The 20,311-nt window shown below is 41.7% G+C and overlaps 2 long non-coding RNA genes across 8 annotated transcripts in view; one reads left to right on the forward strand and one right to left on the reverse strand.

Moving 5' to 3' along the window:
• The first annotated feature begins 8,876 nt into the window (after positions 1 to 8,876).
• LOC308482086 lies at positions 8,877 to 14,589 on the forward strand. Its single transcript, XR_013988978.1, has 3 exons — positions 8,877 to 9,315; positions 13,332 to 13,454; positions 14,430 to 14,589. It is a non-coding gene; the product is annotated as an uncharacterized lncRNA (long non-coding RNA).
• LOC308482073 overlaps positions 14,157 to 20,311 on the reverse strand; it is a 207,104-nt gene continuing 200,949 nt past the window's right edge. For 6 of the 7 annotated variants that reach the window (XR_013988946.1, XR_013988947.1, XR_013988948.1 and 3 more), the window contains 2 exons: positions 14,653 to 14,766; positions 14,157 to 14,545 (listed from right to left, as the gene is read on the reverse strand). This is a non-coding gene — a long non-coding RNA (uncharacterized lncRNA). The remainder of the gene's footprint in view (positions 14,546 to 14,652; positions 14,767 to 20,311) is intronic. The other variant, XR_013988950.1, reaches the window with a different exon arrangement.

Raw genomic sequence — 20,311 nt, forward strand, 5'->3', positions numbered from 1 at the left:
AAATGCATGTCTGCTTAATGAGTCTGGGTATTTCTCCCCCTCCCCTCTCGCCCCCACCCCATTTAAAGCTCTTTTCTAAAGTCAGAATGTGGCTCTTCAAATTATCAGTTTATCATTGCATATACATTTTTCCATTTATGTTTGTAGTTGTATTCATGGTAGAAATGTATTTTCATAGCGTAGCTAATGTCTATTTATCCTGCTCTTTCTCCTTTGGGCTCATTATTTGTTGATGAGATTTTTCTTTCTTTGTTGCTTGCATCTAGGCTTCTTGAAAAGGGCCATTTCTAAAAATACATATTTAGCAACTCTTTCATTCTTTGTTGGAAGCAAACGCCTCCTAGGCAAATCTTGTAAGGCCCATTCAATCCACTGCCAGGGGTTTCCTACTTATTTATTTATTTAACATTGTGAATACTCAGTTTAACATGACCATCAAATTTGTTGCATGTGGCCGAGCGGTATGAATCGATGCACAGCTATGGAATCACAGAGATTTAGGGACGGTCTGAAGTTTAAACCCTCTTTCCTTTTAAATAATAAGTTCAAATACAAGTAGAACAACAACAAAAGATGTTAAAGGAAAAGATACAAAGCTCTACATGCAAAATCAGTTCAAAATGGTTCATTCAACATTCACCTTTTCCCCCCTTTATACAACATATCCAACACAGCTTGAATCACAATTTCTCTTGAGTAGCCTTCAGAAATTAGATTCTGTGGTGCAATCAAATAATGTGGGTGGTTGGGGGAGCAAATATGCTACCCTCTAATGTCCCCCTCGGCTCCACCTTTAAAACTTCATGTATTGGATGGAAGGTTTGTAAGATCTGTAAATGTAGGGAGTGGGATGGTTATAGCTCTTTCCTATTGTTATTAAGACTCTCCCTTGCTTGCCTGATTGGTCTGCCTCCTTTGGTTAGAGCTGAGGGCTACCACAGAAACCCTACCCAAAAGTTCCTAGAACTGAGTCTCAAGATGCACCATAGCTTTGAGACCAATCCTAACATCCAGTAGGTAGGGTGGCAGTAAAGCAGTTGAAGATGAATAGCTTCCACTGGGCTTTTTATTATATTGGGTTTCTTTATATTGGCCAGAAAACCATAGAATTGTAGAGTTGGTATAACTTGCTGCTGAAATGGAATACTCAGGATGAAACGGTAAAATCGGCTATGATTAATTGGGCACAAGATGTTGGACACAACATTATGTTTGCTGACTGGGAACAGTTATGGACCACAGGCATGAAATTTACGGCATGTAATGTCTTAAGAGAGAATATTATGAAAATGATATACAGGTGGTACATAACCCCAGTCAAGCTTGCGAAAATCTATCACTTGCCCGATAACAAATGTTGGAAATGTAAAGAAACTGAAGGTACATTCTTTCACCTTTGGTGGACGTGCCCAAAGATTAAGGCTTTCTGGGAAATGATATATAATGAATTAAAAAAGGTATTTAAGTATACCTTCCCTAAGAAACCAGAGGCCTTCCTCTTGGGCATAGTCGGCCAAATGGTGGTAAAGAAGGATAGAACTTTCTTCATGTATGCAACAACAGCAGCAAGAATATTCATCGCAAAGTATTGGAAGACACAAGAACTTCCCACGCTGGGGGAATGGCAGATGAAACTTATGGACTATATGGAATTGGCGGAAATGACTGGTAGAATCCGTGACCAGGGAGAAGAGTCGATGGAGGAAGATTGGAAGAAATTCAAAGACTATCTTCAGAAACACTGCAAAATTAAGGAATGTTAGAGTGATGTTGGACTGAAAATAAGTGGTTTCCAGCTGGACAGGTTAAAGTTAATGATAGACTAAGATTAAAGATTAAGATTAAAGATGTTTAAAAAAATGGAAATATGATATTAAGAGGGAAAATTTTAACGGTATATGATATTAAGACCAAGGATTAGCTTTAAAGAAGCTGAAGTTATATATTTTAATATTGTATCAAACTAAAGATTGGGATTAAAAAAGTGGAAAAGAAACTGCTGGACAAATAATTGGGACTGGAATACAAAAGAGGGAGGTATGAGGAAGTCTAGAAAATAAGTAACTTAAAAATGGAAATGGAAAAGAGATATTGTTTTTAATTGTTATGTTTTTTGGTTTTTTTTAATTGTTGAATTTTGTGTTATTTGTTGTGTGTGTTATTGTTATATGTATTGCGTATGTTTTTTTTTTCTTTCTCTTTGTTGTTTAAAACCTTAATAAAAAATTATTATTTTTTTAAAAAAATAGAATTGTAGAGTTGGAAGGGACCCTAAGTATCATCTAGTTCAGGCTTCCTCAACTTCGGCCCTCCAGATGTTTTGAGACTACAATTCCCATCGTCCCTGACCACTGGTCCTGCTAGCTAGGGATCATGGGAGTTGTAGGCCAAAAACATCTGGAGGGCCGAGGCTGAGGAAGCCTGATCTAGTTCAGTCCCTGCAATGCAGGAATATGCAGCTGTCCTATATGGGGATCACACCTGCAACCTTGGCATTATCACTGCTCCCATACAAAAGTCAGAGGTTTATACAAAGAGAGAAATCTCTCCATCCTCCACCGAAGGAAACTAGAGGCATTCTGCTGTTCAGGTACACAATCCATTCCGGCAAAAGGAAGGTATGGGGCAGGGCAAATGAGAGCTGTGGAATGGACAGAGTAAAAAAAAAAAAAAAAAAAAAAAGGTAAAGGTAAAAGAGCTCTGGATGGTTAAGTCCAGTCAAAGGTGACTATAGGGTTGTGGCACTCATCTTGCTTTCAAGCTGAGGGGGCTGGCATTTGTCCGCAAACAGCTTTCCGGGCCATGTGGCCAGCATGACTAAACCGCTTCTGGTGCAACGGAACACTGTGATGGAAACCAGAGTGCACGGAAATGCCGTTTACCTTCCCGTCGCAGTGGTCCCTATTTATCTACTTGCACTCGTGTGCTTTAGAACTGCTAGGTTGGCAGGAGCTGGGGCAGAGCAACGGGAGCTCACCCCGTCATAGGGATTTGAACTGCCAACCTTCTAATTCGCAAACCCAAGAGCCTCAGTGGTTGAGACCACAGCGCCACCCGTGTCCCAATATGAACGGAGTACCCATGACTTGGGGATTGTCCCAAGAGCCAGATAGAGCAGCATGGAGGGCCACATTCACCATCTGAAGTTCTCCACCTTCCCTAGATGCTATTGCAGGGACCAACTATTAGATTTACTAGGATAGGAGCCCTTTCATAGCAATTGCAGAGCCGGCCAGCCTTTATTCAAGAGCTGATGACCAATTGACCCCAGTGTTTTGCCAGTCCCTCAAGAACTGGATTAATTAACGCCTACAGCATGGCATTCACTTTTATGAATTTCTTTTTGGAAATACCTTTTCTGGAGATTAGTAAGCAATGGCATGTTTCCCACAGATTTCAACATGCTGTAAGAGGAGCTGACAGGGCAAGGAAGTATAATAATTTAAGAATAAAAATGACATGCTCCTATGTTTTGAATCTTTTGGTTATCATCTCCATATGCCGTGTTAGCAGAGTAATTAGCTTCATTAGGAGGAGCCTTCTACAAACAGCACATGTTGCAGCCAAATGATGTGGCATCATCCTGAATGCGCAATCAAGGCCGAAGTGAAGATCATCAAACTCCAAGACCATCCATTTTAATCAGCAATGCACCAGGGCAACTAGAATTGGACTCAGCTGTTAAACTGATAATTGTGTTTGTGGAAGAGATGGTCTGAAAAACACACACACTTCTGTCAATTGACCCACTCTGGAAATTCTTAGTCTATCCACCCTGCTGAAGAAAACTTTTGTTTACTGTTGTGGGCACTTAGTGGGGCATCTAAACCCAAAATCTGCTGGAATGAGAGAGTTAGGATCCAACAGATCTCCACATCAGCCAGGGTTACACTGGCATAAGTCCCCAACCCTGGCTCAGCGAGAGGTATCTCAGTAAAAGTCCCTCATCCCAGCTCAGCCAGTACAAAGCAAACTGAACTGGCAATGACTTTGCCAAGCAGAGTTAATCAGTTTCGGCAGTGGGACCAGGCATCCAGTGAGGGGGTTCTTATGCTGGATCCTAAAACTGTTCCATTCATGTCATGTGACCTGGCAACCAGGAGGAATTTACACTGGCAAAAGGGGAGGTCCAAGTCAATCTCCCAGTATGTTTCCAAGCACAATTCAAAGTGCTGGTGTTGACCTTTAAAGCCCTAAACGGCCTCGGCCCAGTATACCTGAAGGAGCGTCTCCACCCCCATCGTTCTGCCTGGACGCTGAGGTCCAGCGCCGAGGGCCTTCTGGCGGTTCCCTCATTGCGAGAAGCAAAGCTACAGGGAACCAGGCAGAGGGCCTTCTCGGTAGTGGCGTCCACCCTGTGGAACACCCTCCCATCAGATGTCAAAGCGATAAACAACTACCTGACATTCAGAAGACATCTCAAGGCAGCCCTTTTCAGGGAAGTTTTAATGTGTGATATTTTAGTGTATTTTTGGTTTCTGTGGAAGCCACCCAGAGTGGCTGGGGAAACCCAGCCAGATGGGTGGGGTACAAATAATATATTATTATTATTATTATTATTATTATTATTATTATATCTCAATTTGACTTGTTTTCCCTTTGACAGGCTTCGACCAACACAGCCAGGAACAGCCTTGCTCCTAAATGGGGTTTGGCTCTGACACATTTTATTTTATTTTGATTTATATTCAGAACTACGTAGTGAGACCCTCCCACTTTCATGGTTATGGCTATCCTCATTAGTAGGCACATCCATAACTTTTTAATTTTTTACTCCTGCGACTGAAGTATAAATGTGTTGGAGCTTTGAAGGCACTTGGGACCTGCAAGCAAGTAAGATGGTAATCACCACACTCAGCTGGAGCTCACCAGAGCTCAGCTCTGGCACCTCTTGGGTGGGCGTCATTACCATTCTAAGAAAACCAAGGAGAAGTTCATGGTGAGATCCGGCACCACTTTTCCTAGAAAAATAACACTGCTCACACTGCTTTTCTTGAAGAGCTGTTCTTCCATTCGGTATTGGAAATTCTGTTGTCAGATTGCTTTTGTCTTCTAAACACAGCCAGAAAACTTAACAATGTCTTTAATTTCTCCCAATTAAAGGTTTCGCCAAATAAACGGAAAAAAATGCACTTCCAATTTTCTCATAAAATTCAAACATTTAAGTTTCCTGTGGCAAAAAAGTGGAGATTCATGGAATCATAGAGTTGAAAAGTACCCTAAAGGTCATCTACTCCAACTCTCTGCTATGCAGGAATCTCAACTAAAGCATCCATGACACATAGCCATCCAACCTCTGCTTAAAATACGCTAATGAAGAAGAATCCACAACCTGCTGAGGGAGACCATTCCACTGTCTAACAGCTCTTAGTGTCAGAAAGTTCTTCCTGATGTTCAGTTGGAATCTCCTTTCTTGTAACTTGAATCCATGGTTCAGGTCTTACCATAAAGAGCAGTAGCAAACAAGCTTGCTTTATCTTCCAAGTGACAGTACTCTTGATATTTGAAGATGGCTATCATATCTCCTCTCAGTCTCCTCTCTTCTAAACATTTGTCCTTATGTAAAACATTTAAAGTATATCACCGAAAGGTATATAGATAAATGAAAAACAAAAACAAAAAACTACTAACATTTTTCAAGTGGTTTCAACAACTTTTTCCACTATATGTGTTCACTATACTCAGGCAATCGAGGTGAGCATGAGACTTCACACCAATAACTGCATTTTCATAAGCAAAAACAGCCTCCATTGCTTAGACAAATACTACATTGTATTCATTATCTTTTTCTATGCCTTTTTTTTAAAAAAAGGAAGACAAGGTGTCATTACATTTGGAAGGATGGCACATCATAATAACACATCTACTTTACGTAATGAAAAATCTGGTGTAGCATTTGGTAAAGAAGCAATTATAATCTATGTTAACACAGTATGTGTGTTTTGCTAGTGATTGATAAGCCAAAGACTTAAACGAAGAGTGAGTTCTGTTTGATGTCAGTCAATTTTGACAGATTTCTCACTTACTCCAGCCATAAGGAAGGTGTTGAGTATATAATTTCCTCCCGCCCGTAAATGAGTTTTGAAAGTTTGAATTCTTTGGAACAAGTTTTAGATTGCACGGTTTTGATGAATGTGGAACAACGAATGCAGTTAAGGAAAAACAGAATCAACTCCAATATTCATCTAGCTCAGACCATGGTTGCACAATGTCTGTCTCACCAAACTGCTTCACAACCCGTCATTTTACTGATCACAATCAGGCAGGTAGAAACAGGAAGTTTGTTGGTGTGTGGTGGACCAACATACATGGTTGGTGGACTGAATTCTGCTCAGGGAATCTTGACTCAATGTAGGTCAACTCTACAGCTCAAAATAATCAAGATGGAAAAGGTGATAACAATTGTTCTGAGTATCTCATAGTGAGACAGAGATAAGTACAAAGAAGACATTTCTATGTTTCATTTCAGGACTTTCATGAGGCTCACCTTTACTAGATATGTCTTTCTGTATGTGTGAAAAATAATCCAAACAATGACCTGTACTTGTCAACTGATAATGTCTTTTCCACAAGCGGCCTACACCACGAATTGGACAACATTTTAAAATCTGCTCTCTGCTTTCTTCTCTTTCTAAAAGAAATACTTTTTAGGATGACCCTGCTAGTGAACTCCCCTCCCAAATTTGGAGTGGACCCAGTTCAAACAAATTATTTCAAGACACAACTTAAATTATTCTAAAAATTTTGAATATTATGGACTATTTTGAATCAAGGTGCTGCAATACTCCCGGTGCTGGTTTCAGGAGAGCACATTGGTTTATATTCTTATACACACACCTTCAATTCTCCTCAAAGAGTTACAGCTCCCAGAGTTTCATGGGAAGAGGGATTTATTGTTAAAACAATCTGGAAAATGTAGGTCTTTAAGAAGTATAAGGTAAAGGTAAAGGGACCCCTGACCATTAGGTCAAATTGTGACCGACTCTGGGGTTGCGACCAACTCATCTTGCTTTATTGGCCAAGGGAGCCGGCGTACAGCTTCCGGGTCATGTGGCCAGCATGACTAAGCCACTTCTGGCGAACCAGAGCAGTGCACGGAAACGCCGTTTACCTTCCCGCCAGAGCAGTTCCTATTTATCTACTTGCACTTTGAGGTGCTTTTGAACTGCTAGGTTGGCAGGAGCAGGGACCGAGCAACGGGAGCTCACTCCGTTGCGGGGATTCGAACCGCCGACCTTCTGATCTGCAAGTCCTAGGCTCTGTGGTTTAACCCACAGCGCCCCATAGGGGTCTCTTAACAAGTCTCAGCATGCTTAACAAACTACACTTCCCAGGATTCTTTGGAGGAAGCCAGGATGGTTTAAAGTGTTGATTCTGCTTTAAATGAATAGTGCAAATGGATTATCAGTTGGTTGCCATCCTAAGACATGTTGGCAGTTGTGGAGGGAGGACAGCAATTTGTACCCTGCATAGCTGCTTGCCCATCCCATGACTAGCAGTTGCAGAAATTGTAATAAATTATGGGAAATGGTGGATGTTTGCTTAATATGGAACACTGCCTCTACTCTCCCATTCTAATCCACAGTGACTACCTAGAAATGCAGCTGTTGAGTCCCCCCCCCCCTTCCATATATATCAAAGGAAACCCAAAACAGAATTATGGCAGCATTATGATGATTGCTGGGAAATATGGTGGACTGGAAGCCTTCTATAATTATCTCAAGGAACATTTGCCATGAAAGACAAAACTGACTGTCTCAGCAAATCTTGTGGCTAATTTAACCATGGTGGTAAAACTGTCAGTGGTACCCTTTGCTCAGTAATTGACTGGTGCTAAGGAGCATTATGACCTTTGAAAATGTCAGACTCTGAGATGAACCTGGTGTGAAACATCTCCCACCCCTCCCAAGCACGAAGATCCCTGTACAAGTTGGAAGTTGTTTTGACACTTGTACAATTACTGACTAACACCAAACCCATTTTGCCTTTTGTTTGCCTGTGGGGATACTCTACTGTGGAAAGCTGTAGGTGACAACGAGTTTAGGATACTTACTTTATTTGTAGATGGATATCGTTTTGTTCCTTTTATATTTCTTTAAGAACTTCAGGCAAAAGGGTAATGTCTAAAGAGGACTCTGAGGACTGAACACATTGTAGCTTAAAGGGATACATTATATTATGGGATGACCATATTCCATTCATTATGTGGCATCTGTATGATGTAATGAGATAAACATCCTCTTTTTATGCTACTCCACTTCAGCTTCTGGTCGCCGGCTCAGAAAAAAATCTGACTTTAAAGACACAATATAATATCTGTGCCATCTCCTCTGGTGAAGACCATCTATGTAGCTTGCTCTAGCCATTTCCTTCTCTTTGCCTTTAAAAATCAACTCTACCACTTTAACCTTGTCCTTTCCAAATCACATCAACTCGCCACCCACAACTTCCTACTGAGGAGCAATCACCATTGGGACTACTGCAAGGGAAGAGAGAATGTTTAACCGTTTTGCTCTCTGTCCTATATTTCTGATGAACATTGTCCAACACACACACACACACAGCTGGGGAAAGGAAGGTTTTCCTTCTCAAGTACAGGATGCCATTCAGATTTCAGAGGTTTGGAAGCAGTTGTTATTCTGCTTGCAGTGACTGGGTGCTGCTAAATCACCCATATCAACCTGAAGGCACCCTACGTTAGACTTCAGGTCTTCAGCTTCTGGGTTCATATATTTCTTTCATTTCCTCCAAAACATTACACAGCAGAACACATTAGTGTCATGACATTCTCTCTTCCAGCACCCTCACTTCTGCCTCTGGTATTATGATGATACCAGTGCCGTCATTGTGATGCGAGCAATGACCTCACGAGAGACCAGGCTTTGTGGAGGGCTCTGACTGACTGCAATGAGAAAAGCACACTCTGATGTTGCTTCAGCCACAACCAACCTTGGACTGAGCCTTAAACAGGGGCAGCATTTCTGTCTCACTTGTTAACTCAACCTTTACGGCCTCTTCAAGTTACAGGGGACAGGCCCATTTTAGCAGTCTTTTACTCTGAGGGAGCAGGGCAGACGCCGGTTGTACTGCAGCTTTTGTGATGTGGTCCTTGGAGCCAGGAACGACCATGTGACACGTTTGGGCTGCAGGCACACTGCAACTATGGGCTCATTTTGTGGATGTTCTTCTGGGGCCTGTTCAGCCTACAATAACCCTTCTGATTCTTTGAATCCTCATCGCCTAAAGAAGAGGAATCAGATCAAAGAAACATCACAACAGGTGTGGACAATATGGAACACCCTGAACAATATGGAGGTACAAACAAGAGTCAAGTTTTAATAGATGTTAAAGGCGAAGGAGGGGTGTGGTTGCCATTTCCAGCAGTAACCATGCATTTGCCTCGACAGCTAGTTTTACCCTAACAGATAAAAAGAAATTCATACCCTCCAACATTTCTCCAATGAAAATAGGAATGATTCCATCATCATCATCACCATCATCACCATCATCATCAGTTTAGTATTTATACCCCACCCGTCTGACTGGGTTGCCCCAGCCACTCTGGATAGCTTCCAGCATATAAAAAAACAACAACATGATAATAATAAAACATTAAACATTAAAAAACTTCCCTATACAAACAAGGCTTCCTTCAGATGTCTTCTAAAGGTTGTATAGTTACTTATCTCCTTGGCTCGGGGGTCTCTTAACTCCATACCCTCCAATATTTCTCTGACAAAAATAGGGACTTCCTAAGGAAAAATGGGGCATTCTGGGATTAAAACAGAAACCAAGGTGGCTTCTGTAAATCTAGGACTAATACTGGGAAATAGAGACACCTGGAAGGTCTGGAAATTCAGAGCACAGGGATGGCAAGCTATGCTGTGAAGCCTAACTAAAAAAGGGCGGGGGAGGGGAGGCAGGCAAGACTATAATTTAAGGATGTGAATGGAATGAAGATGGTCCCATGGCACTTCATGAAAAGGAAAGCAAGGATGTGTGTGCCTAATGACCTAAACCCACTCATTAGGATTATGGTTGTGGATAAGCACAGCAGGCCTTATCATTAAATCTACTGCCATCGTTTCCCAAAATACTTAAATTCATTGCAGAAGGGTTATAAAGTACTTCTAAGTGGCTCTTAAAAAACACGCATGCATGCACATGCACGCGCACAGACACATGGAATCACTCTCTTTTTTTCTCTTTAATCCAAAAACAGAAAGCAGCGTAAGTCATTGAATTTACCAAGTGCATTATCTGAAGAGCCATTTCTCTATATTTTCATGTATATATGCATGTCTTTTGTTCAATAATGAAACAAACAGGTTTCATTTTTGCCTTTCCTTTTCCCCTGTCAGGATCTGAATGCGAGAGTTACATCCGTCATTAATGACTCATCCCAGCTAATCTCTATTCTGTTCATAGCTTCGCACTGTCTTCTTGCCACGGCTTCCCTTGCCGAACCTATTGTTTCAAATAGGGGGAAAGGCTGTTCTGAGCTCCTGTGGTGTGAGGACTTTAGAGTGCCTTGACTCCCCCCTCCCATCTTACCCGCAATCATACCCTTCAAAAACATCAGAAGAAATTGAAGTTGGAAGAAATTGGAGGCATTTAAGCTGAGGCTGGATGGCCATCTGTCAGGAATCCTACATTACAGATATCACATTGAGCAAGGATTTGGACAGTATGCCTTTTAAGGATGTGTCTAACTCTGTAACTCTACAGTTCAAGTTAGGGGGAAATGTGCCATAAACAAGCTTGCAAAAGGTACATCAGATTCAAGGAAATGTTGTTTTGAAGCTGGTGTGATTATCTGACTCAGCATGCTAGCCACATCATATTGCTCCCCAAAACTGTGCTCTAAACATTGGTCTCCTATTTTCAACAGCACACACATCTTGGAGATAAATGTATAGAAAGTTAAAAGGCTTAGAAAATAGTTGAACTTCATGCACCCCTAAAACCTGTATTAGGAAGGCACGTATTCCAAAAGACAGTGAAGAATCCATTAAATTACAGATAAAATGAAATATAGAATCATAGAATCTTAGAGTCCACCACCTCTCGTGGGAGTCTGCTCCACTGCCAAACAGCTCTTAGTGTCAAAAAGTTTTTTCTGAACATTTAGTCAGAATCTCCTAACTTGAAGCCATTGGTTCAAATCCTACCCTCCAGAGTCCTCAAGTCCTACCTCTCCAGGAGAAAACAAGCATGTTCCCTCTTCCATGTGACAGCCCTTAAGATCTTTGAAGATGGCTATCATATCACCTCTTGGTCTTCTCTTTTCCAAACTAAACTTACCCAGCTCCTTCAAGCGCTCCTTGTAAGGCTTAGTTTACCTTAATCACATACCCTTAATCATCTTGGCCACCCTCCTCTGCATACATTCCAGCTTGTCAACACCCTTCTTAAATTGCAGTGTCCAGAAGTGGACACTGTATTCCAGGTGTGGTCTGATCAAGGCAGAATAGGGTGGTACTATTATTTTCCTTGATCTGGACACTATACGTCTGTTGATGCAGCCTAGAAAAGCATTAGCTAATTTACAGGTGGTACATAACACCAGTCAAGCTTGCAAAAATTTATCATTTGCCCGATAATAAATGTTGGAAATGTAATGAAACTGAAGGTACATTCTTTCACCTTTGGTGGACGTGCCCAAAGATTAAGGCATTCTGGGAGATGATCTATAATGGAATGAAAAAGGTATTTAAATATACCTTTCTAAAGAAACCAGAGGCCTTTCTCCTGGGCATGGTAGGCCAATTGGTGCCAAAGAAGGATAGAATTTTTTTCATGTATGCCACAACAGCAGCAAGAATACTTATCGCAAAGCACTGGAAGACACAAGATCTACCTACCAAGGAAGAATGGCAGATGAAGCTGATGGACTACATGGAGTTGGCGGAAATGACTGGCAGAATCTGAGACCAGGGAGAAGAGTCGGTGGAAGAAGATTGGAAAAAATTTAAAGCTTATTTACAGAAATATTGTAAAATTAATGAATGTTAGAAGGATGCTGGAATGAAGTTATATGGCTTTAGCAGAAATGTTATAAAGAATTAAGTAAAAATAGATGGTTAATGGGTCAAAGTGGAAATTTAAGGTTAATTGTGTTAAGATAAATTATAGAACAAAAATTAAGAAAGATGGAAAGGATTTGCTGAAATAGCTAATTGAACAAGAATACAAAAAAGGGAGGTGTGAGGAGGTCGATGACACAAGTAAATGAAAGGTAGAGATATAGAGATCCTGGATGTGTTTTTTAAATGTTTTTGCTTTTTTTGTTGTTTTGTTGTATTTTTTTTTGTTTTTTTCTTTATTTTTGATGTATTGTGAACTTTTTATTGTTTCTTTCTTCTTTTTTCTGTAACTATTAAACTTTTAATAAATATCTTTTTTAAAAAAAATAGAAAAGCATTAGCTATATACTTACTACTGCTGCTGCTTCAACAATATGCAAAGTTAAACATATTGGCATAAAATAAGTGAATGCGACAGGAAAACCAGCACCAGACCATAAAAGGACAGATCCCAGGTAAGCTGAAAGAGGTCCGCCAACATAGGAGTGGCAACACCAGATGACACATTGTCCAGGTTTCAAACAAATATGGCACCAGCCCTATCTATATCCCTTTGTATCAGTAAAAGTTGCCCATATCTCTCGTGCTCTTGGGTAACCTTCTTCTCCTTAAAATAGGAGTGGGTAATTTTTGGCTCTCAATACGTTGTTGGGCTGCAACTCCTTCCTGACAGAGGGAAAATGAGTTTTTAAAATAGTAGTCTACTCCAGGTTGCCAGATCATGTGACTGAGCCAGCCTAAGCCCCCATCCCTCAAGTCTTGCCTCCAGAATGCCTCTTTTGTGGGGCTTATGCTAGCCTCATCTCATCCAGCTGAGCTGGAATGAGCAAGTTACGCTGGTATATCTTCAGTTGAGCTGGATTTGAGGACTTAATGCTGGCTGAAATTAAGTTTTGCTGCATCCTAAGCTGCTCATCTCATTCAGTCTTGCCCCCTAAGTCTATATTTTAAGAGGCTTCTTTGCTGGCCTGGTTGATCTGACCATAGTTTTCTTCTTTAGCAGGCCAGGGGCATATAGACTGACTCCTACTACATGTGGGCTTCCAGCAGGTTTCTGGCTGGGAACAGGAGGGTGGACTTGATGGGCCTTCAGTCCAATCTAGCAGAACTGCTCTTATGTTCCTAAATCCCTAATTGTCACACCTCAGTTTCTCAGATCAGGGCCCACTGCAAACCACCTCTTTGGAATATTTGGCCTTGCATAAGTATTAGTTGTTGTTTCTACAGGATTATGTTTCTACATAGGACATGAACCTAAAGATAGACTTCCTGGCCATGGTTCAAGCCCTCCTCAAGACTGTCACTATGGCACAGCAAGCCCGAAAGAAAAAGCTTGGCAGGACCAGAAGCTACACAAAGTGTCTGCTTGTAAGTATTTAAAGTGCAATCAGTGTTGGTGTCCATCATGAACCAATTAGATATTATCATCCTTGCTTCTTTACCACCATAGCCTACAAAGCTTCCTTCCCACTTTTTGGTGAAATGCTTGATGTGCCTTGTATGTTGTGCCAGACTATCTATAGTGGGGTGGCTTAACTATAGTTTGTTAAGGGCACTGGGAATTATAGCTCTGTGAGGGGTAAACTACAATTTCCAAGATTCTTTGGGGTAAGCAATGTGCTTTAAATGTATGGTGTATGCTGCTGCTTGTCTGGGGCTGAGTTGCAGGAGTTTTCATTTTAGTTGTGGCACTGAAACAGAACTTCCCACAAGTTCCAAATTTTGGCTATGCTTTGGAAGGCTGCCATCTGATTTTAAAGTTGTTTTAAGAAAATCCAAAATCCAACCTGAGGAATCTAGTTCTTAGTTCTTACAAAACATGAGACACAGTCTCTCTTGTTTGTTTAGATCAAGGGTAGTCAACCTTTTTATACCTACCTCCCACTAATGCATCTTTCTTGATGGTAAAATTTCCCTACCACTCACCAGTGCTCGATGGAAGGAGGATTCAGCTTGTGCTGTAGACCACCCTACCGCCCACCTAAAATCCTGAAATGCCCACTAGTGGGCTGTAGGGATCAGGTTGACAACCCCTGGTTTAGATTCACACACCCCATCCTCTGAAAATCCTGGTTTGTAGCCAACTAAATTTTACTCAGAGTAGATCCACTGAAATTTATTAGTGGATCAAAGTTAGTCTACTCTGAACTAGGATTGCATATTGATCAATGTGAGAAACAACATAAATAAATTCAGTTGACTTTTACAGTTGAATGTATGGGCTCACAGAATATTAATTTCTTAAGGAAGAGAAGCAAACTCCCCCTCCTCCTCCTCCTCCTCCTCTTCTTCTTCTTCTTCTTCTTCTTCTTCTTCTTCTTCTTTTATTGCCACTTGGTGCAGGAACATTCCACAGCAGCAGACTTCCTTTATTTCTCATCCAGTCCCTGTGAGAGCAATCTAAAATCTGTTTCCAGTGGTTGACTTGCAATATGAGTGAAGGCGAAGAGATGGCAGCCCTGGAAGTGAATACATATTAATAAAGCTGACAATCTCGCATGAATTTCCAAACTGACTAGAAACATTTCTTTCTTTATCTTGGGAAGAAAGAAAATACTGAAATTACCTATACAAATCCCAGGGAAGTCTTAATGAACACATAAGAACAGCAGGCCAAGAACTATAATAATGGGCTGAATTTTAGTCCCTCACTGGGATTCCATCAATGCTTATTAAGCACCTGTGAGAGGCAAAGAGAAAGAGAGAGATCTTAGCACTGTATGCTGTGTCAAGAATTTTGAGAGTTTAATTAGAATGGTAGAATTGTAGAGTTGGAAGGAATCCTGAGGGTCATCTAGTCCAACCCCATGTAATGCAGGAATCTCAACTGAAGCATCTGTGGCAGATAACCACTCAACATTTGCTTGAAAACCTCCAATGAGGAAGAGTCCACCACCTCTCATGAGAGTTTGTTCCATTGTTGGCAATTCCCTCTAATAGGGTCCATCACCTCACAAGAAAGAAGAAGAAGAGTTTGGATTTGATATCCTGCTTTATCACTACCTGAAGGTGTCTCCAAGCGGCTAACATTCTCCTTTCCCTTCCTCCCCCACAACAAACACTCTGTGAGGTGAGTGGGGCTGAGAGACTTCAAAGCAGTGTGACTAGCCCAAGGTCACCCAGCAGCCGCATGTGGAGGAGCGGAGACACGAACCCGGTTCCCCAGATTACGAGTCTACCGCTCTTAACCACTATACCACACTGGCAGGACTCCCCCCCCCAAAAAAAAAAAAAAAATAAAATAAAATAAGGAAGTGGCTTCTGCATACTCAGGGAGCAAATTTATAAATGAAAATAAAAAGTGGGAAAGTGGGGGGACCTTTCAAAACAGCCTGACAATGATCTGAGCTTCCAAGAGGTATGGAATAGTATGCTTTTGTGGGATTTAAAACTGCAGCAAAGTACAACATTCCTACAATGGACATGTTAGGGGATGTTTTGTACCACTCAGGAGAAGACTTCCTGTTTCCTCCTGAGCTGGGAAAGACTTCCACTACATATGACTTGAAGAGGGTGTGGTCTGTTGTACTAGCACGGAGGAGCACATGGCCTCCATGTTCTGATCAGTGTGTATTCTCCATTTTGTGTTCCTAAGAGATAGGAGAAGTGACTGCGGAGTCGCAGTCACTTGAGACTATTTCCCTTATGGGGCAGTTCATGTAGATATATAATTATGTAACCTAAGTCTGCCTTCAGGGATCTATCTGTGAACCTGAATGAATCTGTGAGTAAACTTATTTTATATTAAGTTTAATCAGATTCTCATGGCTATTCTTTTTAAGAGGGATTAGAAGGCATCTTACCAGGAATCTTAAGTAGTGAGGCTCAAACGAGCCAGCAACAAGCTAACTGCTGTGTAATTTAAAAAGTGGGATATTTGGAACTCTGCTAGGATATGGAACTTGCTAGCACAAGTTAGGAAGGATATGCTTAAATAATATATCCTTTCCTGCCTCCCTAATCATCCCCACAGTTTTCAGTTAGGAAATGTGGGGTGGGGTGGGGAGAATGAAAGAGCCCACTGAACATAGGGAGAAATCCTGCAGTAAGATCCGCTGGGCTGAGTGGGTTTGGGATCCAGCAGATCTCTGGCTGAGTAGGGAGGTTTCTGGCATGGGTGGGCTATGTTGCCAAAATCCCCCACCCTCAGATCATTCAGAAATACACTAGCGTTATTTCCCTCATCCTGTCTCAGCCTGGACCCAGCCAGCTGAGCCCATCCCAGTGGTTCTTGAAGAAGAAGAAGAAGAAGAAGAAGAAGAAGAAGAAGAAGAGGAGGAGGAGGAGGAGGAGGAGGAGGAGGAGGAGGAGGAGGAGGAGGAGTTTGGATTTGATATCCTGCTTTATCACTACTCGAAGGAGTCTCAAAGCAGCTAACATTCTCCTTTCCCTTCCTCCCCCACAACAAACACTCTGTGAGGTGAGTGAGGCTGAGAGACTTCAGAGAAGTGTGACTAGCCCAAGGTCACCCAGCAGCTGCATGTGCCGGAGCAGGGAAGCGAACCCGGCTCACCAGATTGCGAGTCCACTGCTCTTAACCACTACACCACGCTGGCTCTCTTGAGTCAGTGTAAACTTTGAAAAGGGGGTGCAGCAGTTGGACCAGAGGGGGCTTATTGGGTTTTCGGCCTCAGTCACCAAACTACCTTGACCAGCTTTAAGAATTATGCACCTTAACTTGTGGGGAAAGAGCAGCAAATGTCCTAAGTAGCAAAATGTCTTGGGCCAGCCTTGCTTGCTGAAGCAGCAGAGTCGATAAAGCGTGTCCTCCCTAAAAGTGTTGCGGTGAGACCTGGAGACTGACGTTCTTGTTGTGGGTGGGTATATTGGACAGCCCCACACCCAAGTGATAGGTCCCTTGTTGCTGGGTTTAATCTGGTCAATGGAGTGCTGTCTCAACAGATTGAGGGACCTATAAATACCTTTGCACATGACCCAGAGCTTCCTCTTTTGGCTCGTGCATCAGAACACCCACCCACCTCTCCCTATATTTAGGGCATTTTGTGATTGACCTTTCTATGCTGTCACGTGTCGTCTGTCATTGGGACAGGGGCACGGCAGGAATTTCCCCCACTTGGCTGATTGTTGCCATTTGGGTTTCACCTGCTGCATAGCAAATTGTCACAACTTGTAAGGTTGTGGATAGGCACTGTTTCAGGTGATAGGGATGGGAGTACGGTCTCGTCATCCCTATGTGAAGGGTATTCCGTTCAAGGAATCCAGGGACTCAGCTTGGTTTGGTCAACCCCCAAGTGGGGGTTGTGCCTGTGCCTGAGTCCAGGGGAGCATCTGGGGAGTGGACATAGTCTGTACCTGGGCTTTCTACCTACCTCAGGTATTCACCCTTGGCTGACCTATGATAGAGCTCTGGGTCAGCACTACCTGCCAGGGTGCAGGGAGCTAGTCGAACCAGAGCCTATGCAACCACTTACTTTCTGTAATCAATAAAGTTGTGGCCTAAATTCTGCCAAAAACCAAACTAAAATTTGAGTCAAATGTGTGTTGATTTAGGGGGGATCTCTCTGGGCCTGAACATGCAAAGACAGCTGTGTGAAAGAGGGTCTTATGAAAAACCCCATCAAAAGAAGAATAGATAATGAAATTGATGGACTATGCAGAACTGGCGAAGCTGACCAGGAAAATCAGGCACCGAAAGAACAATAAATTTAGTCAAGAATGGCACAACTTTATAGAGTACATCAAAGATCACTGTAAACAATTAAAAACGTTTCAGGATTGACATAGCACTTGTAATTTATAATGACAAAGGAGAAAAATGGAAATGTAATAATTTAGGTAAATGCAATTAGCTGCAGAAAAGGGAAGGGATTTTTTGCAAGCAAAATAATATGGTATTAATGTAAACAAGTGTGTCTGTGCAGAAAATTGTTTTTGTTGTGAAATTTTGATTTTTAAAAAAATTGTTTTTAAAGAGGGGGGTGTCCTGAAACTTCAAATTGCAGATTTGACAGCTTGATTGTTTTTAAACTGGCTGGGGCGGGAGGGTATGTGGAAGTCCAAGAAGAAGAAAACCTAAAACTATATGTAGCATGTAGGAGATCTTCCTTCTGTGTCGTTCACTGCATTTATGCTACAAGCGTATATCCAGAACATGGGGGGAAACCCCATGCAGTTAAAAGGAAAACTGCATTGGAAATGGCACATTTTTTTAGTAACCACTTTTCTATACTCCGTGGATACAGAATGTTGGAATGTGGCCACAGAACCTAAATGTTTCAGCATTGTTAATTTATCAAAATGTGAAGCCTCTCCTTGTGAAATCCTAAGGGGAGAAACATTTCCTGAAAACCTCTACTTAACTTGGAAAAAAACCCCAACCAGGCTGTTTTTCAGTTCCCTCGCATGACCTATAAAGGGATGGAAGTGAGAAATGACAGGTTGGAAGCAGACAAATTTTATATACTGTGGGACCCAAGTGGCATGGGGTTTTCTCATAGACTAGGGCACCTTTTACTTTCAGGTCTGCAGTTCACATGAGGGTCAGGCTGGCAGCGGGCAAACTAATTTTCTGCAGGCAGATGGTTAGTGACCTTTGCAAAGGGGATTGGTGCTTTTAGCCTATGGACTTAGCGGGCAGCATTTTCCTCTAGAGTGGTCAGTAAAGGCTACCCTAGTCAGCAATCTGAATGCTAAGGTTAAGGCTGCATCGTGTGAACTTCCCTACTGCACTAAATGCTTATTCTTCCAGGACATTAGAGAAGGACATCCTTAGACACATCAGTACTCACAACAGTCCAAAATCTCCCCCACTCCCACTTCTGCTAATGCTTCCTTTTCGACCTTACTGTCCCCTGGAAAAAATAAACCTCTTTGAAAAACTTCAAAAGTCTTGGCTGAAGCCACACTAAGATCCTCAGTTTTGATCCTGTGTTTCTGAGCACAATTCAAAGTGTTGGTGTTGACCTTTAAAGCCCTAAATGGCCTCGACCCAGTATACCTGAAGGAGTGTCTCCACCCCCATCATTCTGCCCAGACACTGAGGTCCGGTGCCGAGGGCCTTCTGGTGGTTCCCTCACTGCGAGAAGCAAAGCTACAGGGAACCAGGCAGAGGGCCTTCTCGGTAGTGGCGTCTGCCCTGTGGAACGCCCTCCCATCAGATGTCAAAGAGATAAACAACTACCTGACATTTAGAAGACATCTGTTGTTGTTTTTTTAAATAATATTTATTAATAATTTCAAAATTACAGAAAAGAGAAAAAAATTAAAAACAACACTACAATACAAAAAAAAAGAATAAAAAAGCAAAACATAAAAACCAATACAACAATACACCAAAAAGGTAAAAAGAAAAAAAGAAAAAAAGACACAGATCCCATATTACATATCTTTAACTTCCATTTGCTTGTTTCATTGACCTCCTCACGCCTCCCTTTTTGTATTCTAGTTTGGTTAGTTATTTCAGCAAATTCTTTCCATCTTTCTCAATTTTTATTAGATAATTTATCTTAACAATTTAACCTATTAATTAACTCAACAAATCCTTTCCATCTTTTCCCCATATTCTGTTATTCAAATTACCTTAATTTATTTTACCTTATCTTACCAAAAAATACTTTAGAGCTTAAAACTTAATACTTGATTATACATAACTCCTGATATCATTTAGTTTCATTCCAACATTTTCCCTAATATTCATTAATTTTAGGCTAATTCCCTAGAAAAAAAAAATTCTTTATAAATTTTCTTCCAATCTTCATCCAACGTCTCTTCTTCCTGGTCTCGGGTCGTGTCAGTCCTTACTGTCCATTCCATCTAGTCCATCAACCTGGTAATCTTATGTCCGAGGCCCTTAAGTCTCTTCCATGTCCCTTCTGCAGATCTTCTTCTTCTTGTCTATACTTGCACTTTTCCTTGTCTTTTGTTGGTCTCTTTCTTAATTTCTTTCCTTTCTCATTGAGGAGTAGGTCTCTGGGGGATACCAACCCAAAATTATCTCCGTCTCCCTTCATCAAACCAGCCCATTCCCCACAGTCCCACTCCCCACAGTCATCAATGTAGTCCAAAAAATATTTAAAAGCATATTTCAAGGTCTCTCCAAAGTTAAGAACCTCCTCAGCTCCAGACTCCCCCTGGCCCACTCCAACTTCAATCTTCAAAGACAACGGCTTATGCTCCTGTAGGGTCTTGGGTCTCTCCATTTGTATTATTTGAGGTGCAACCGGAACCTCCTCCATTATCTTCTGCACTTGCCCAATCAGTTCAGG

This window comes from Podarcis pityusensis (genome assembly GCF_964106645.2).
Source record: "Podarcis pityusensis genome assembly, chromosome: 7".
Classification (NCBI taxonomy): domain Eukaryota; kingdom Metazoa; phylum Chordata; class Lepidosauria; order Squamata; family Lacertidae; genus Podarcis; species Podarcis pityusensis.